Raw genomic sequence first — 3,433 nt, forward strand, 5'->3', positions numbered from 1 at the left:
CAGTTGTTTCATGGAGTATTCCAACAGTGGAGATTTATTCGCGATAATATAGTGATGCTGTTCAATTAAGGACTCCCCCATGCATTCTTGCCAGTTACATGTTTCAGTGCAAGTTCTCATAGTTTCATCTTAACGTTTGTTCTTCAGCTGAGGTGTTTTATTGGGTTAGCAGTTACTTGAGAAGGAAAATTTGTTTCCAATAGTTTATTTCATATCTATAAACAGAATTCCTGTTTCTGTATCACAAAATTATCATTTGGAATAGAATTCAGAATGTGTCTTGCTCAAATAAGTAGTTATCATAGTGTAGATACTATGAGTAAAATATAATCAGAGGGTGATGTTAATCACTTAACCTGAGTAGCAATAGACTTCTTGTAGTTTTGTCATATGTGTCTTTAATTCATGAGAAAAACAAGCCCTACTGTAATTAAATAACTCAGATTGCCCATAGTTTTGTTCTCATTTCTAATGGTGTGATTTGGGGCAAGTTAAAACTCTTTTTAAGTTTGAAATAAAATTTACAGGGGCTAGGAGTATAGCCCAGCTGGGGATAGAGTGTGTGCTTAGCATGCATAAAGCCTTGGGTTCAATTGCCAGCATCATAAAAAAAGAAAAACATGCATAAAACAAAAGATCACGAATCTTAAATGTATAGCTTATATAGTTTTGGCAGTGTGTGTGGGGGGCAAACCCAGGGCACTCTTCTACTGAGCTATATACCTCCTACCCTCCTCTTTTAATTTTTTTTATTTTGAGATGAGGTTTCACTAATTTGCCTAGGTTGACCTCAAGCTTGTGATCCTCCTGCCTCAGCCTCTCAAGTTGCTGGAATTTCAGACCTGTACCACTGTGCCTGGCATTATTTTATATGACTTTTCTCCCAGTGACCTAATTTTGAAGTTCAGTGTTCTACTTAAGTTGACCTTTTATAAACCCTTCCTGGATTACTATAGTCCACACTGCTTCCTCTGGTCCCTGAATTTCTTTCTCACTCAATATTTGGCAAGAACCAAACATTTTACCTTTCATTTACCTAAAGTGTCATGAATTTTCTCATTTAATTGATTTTCACCACATCTTGTACTTCCAAATAAGTGCGTGACAAGTGGCTGCTACTTAACATTTGCTAAAACACACAGAAAACAAGGACAGAATGGATGTCCTGGCTCCTCAGTGTGCTGAGGACCTCTGGCTGTTTCCACGCTTTGTGCTCATGTTGCTTTGCTGTGTTCTGCTTGATGTAAGTAGTGTCCAGTTTTCGGTTAAGCTGGGGAGCAAAACTGAGCTGCCAGGTGTGGTTGGAATAGTGGATTAAAGGACAAGTCAAGGCTGAGTGGTGGCACACGCTTGTCATCCCAGCCCTTGGGAGGCTGGGACAGGAGGACCGCACAGGTTCTAAGCCAGCCTCAGCTCCTTAGTGAGGCTCTCAGCAACTTATTGAGACCCTGTTTCCAAATAAAGTATAAAATAAGTCTGGGAGTATAGACAGGAGGTAGAAAAGCCCCTGGGTTCCACCCTCAGTACCACACACACAAAAGGACAAGTCAAAATGAATGTGACAGTTGAGACTTTCATCTACTTACTGTGATAGCATAAAAACAAGAGAGTAAACTGGAGAAAGCACCTACTCTCCCCTGCGTGGGTCGAGGGGTGGCCGATCAGCACAGGTGATGGGGTCATCATGGCTGGGGCAGTTTTATGGACCCAGGGGCTTGGGAGTAGCAAGAAGGGACGGCTAGGAGTGAATAGTACTGAGCACTGAGTCAGTGGAAAAAATGTCTTCAAGTTTTTTTTTTTGATAAGGAGATCTCCAACTGGAGGCACCTGGGCCAGGAATGTAGATTTGTTTAAGACCATAGGAGGTGGAGGATGGGGCTAGAGTGACTCCCAGAAACTGCAGGCACTGGCAGTATGCCAGTGTGACACGGGAAGGCAGCTTTCCTCTGAGGCCTGCCAGGCAGTCTTAATTGCTTATGACCCGGTCTATAAAAAAGCTCTCACAGGTTTTATGGCCAGAAGCTAGACTTCTTAAGTAGGAAATCACTAATGTTGACAACTATTCGAATCCATTCTAGGATGTACAGTTTTCCATATTTTAGTATCTCTGAGAACAGGACAAACTTTATAGTTGATGTCCTGTAGTTGTTGTTGATCAGATAACAATTATGTGAAAAGCTCCCCTTGATACTTTTGAATAAAATTAAGAAAGTACCAGTACTAAAAGTCTTAGCTCTGATGATCTATGATCCTTTGAGTGTATGTTCATTAGCAGTGTACATGAGATCTTGAATCTGGCAGTTAAGTTTTAAGCATCTCCATTTTAGGTCTTCCTAACATACTCTGGTGAGCTTCCCAAGACTGAAGTCTTTATCAGTCATCTGAGAAGAATAAAGGTGTGCGTGCCTGTGTTTTACCAAAGGCCCTTATTATATCAAGGGCATATCAGTCTTCCTTTACTACAGAAAAGTCCCTATCTCAGCTGGGAAAAATGATTTTCTCAGGAAATAGGTACAGTTGGCATTTTGCAAAGTGTGAGCATTGAAAGGAAGCAAACCTGCTGAGAAACACAGTTAGTGTGAGGTTTTTTGTTTTTTTTTTTAATTTGTAGAATCAAACTAGAGTCATTTTCCTCAGTCACACATTTGGCTGTGAAGGTGACAATGCCCTTAGACGGGAAAGACTAAGAAAAAAATACTACAGCCCTGACTTTTATTTATTATGTACAGCAGATATACAGCAGTGCTTTCATTCAAGTTAGGTCTCTCGTGAGCTGGGCACAATACACGTTACTATTTAGGTAGAGTTGCCCTCAACCTAAATTGTGTCATTAAAAAAGTAAAGTAGCTGGGCGTGGTGGCGCACACTTGTAATCCCCGCACTTGGGAGGCGGAGACAGGAGGATCGCGCTGGTTCGGAGCCAGCCACGCTGGCTTAAGAGACTCTGTTTCCACATAAAAAGTAAAAAAATAGGTCTGGGAGTGTAGCCCGTAGGAGTGTATCCCAGAGATAGAAGGGCTTCCAGGAACCCCGGTACCACCAAAAAAAAAAAAAAAAAAGTAAAGTAGCCGGGCATGGTGGCGCACACTTGTAATCCCCGCGCTTGGGAGGCAGAGACAGGAGGATTGCGCTGGTTCGAAGCCAGCTGTGCTGGCTTAAGAGACTCTGTTTCCAAATAAAAATATAAAATGGGTCTGGGAGTGTAGCCCGGAGGTAGAAGGGCTTCCAGGAACCCCGGTACCACAAATAAATAAATAAATAAATAAATAAATAAATAAATAAATAAATAAATCAGACTTTTGGGATCAATTTGGGATCCACTAGTTCCTGGCTGTGGTCTTTAGGCGGGGTGGCTCCTTGGGTTGTTCTTACTGTGTTCATTTGGGGGAACTATGATGATACAAAAACTGTAGGCTACTGAAAGGACTAAAGA

The sequence above is a fragment of the Muscardinus avellanarius genome (assembly GCF_963383645.1).
Source record: "Muscardinus avellanarius genome assembly, chromosome: 1".
Lineage (NCBI taxonomy): Eukaryota > Metazoa > Chordata > Mammalia > Rodentia > Gliridae > Muscardinus > Muscardinus avellanarius.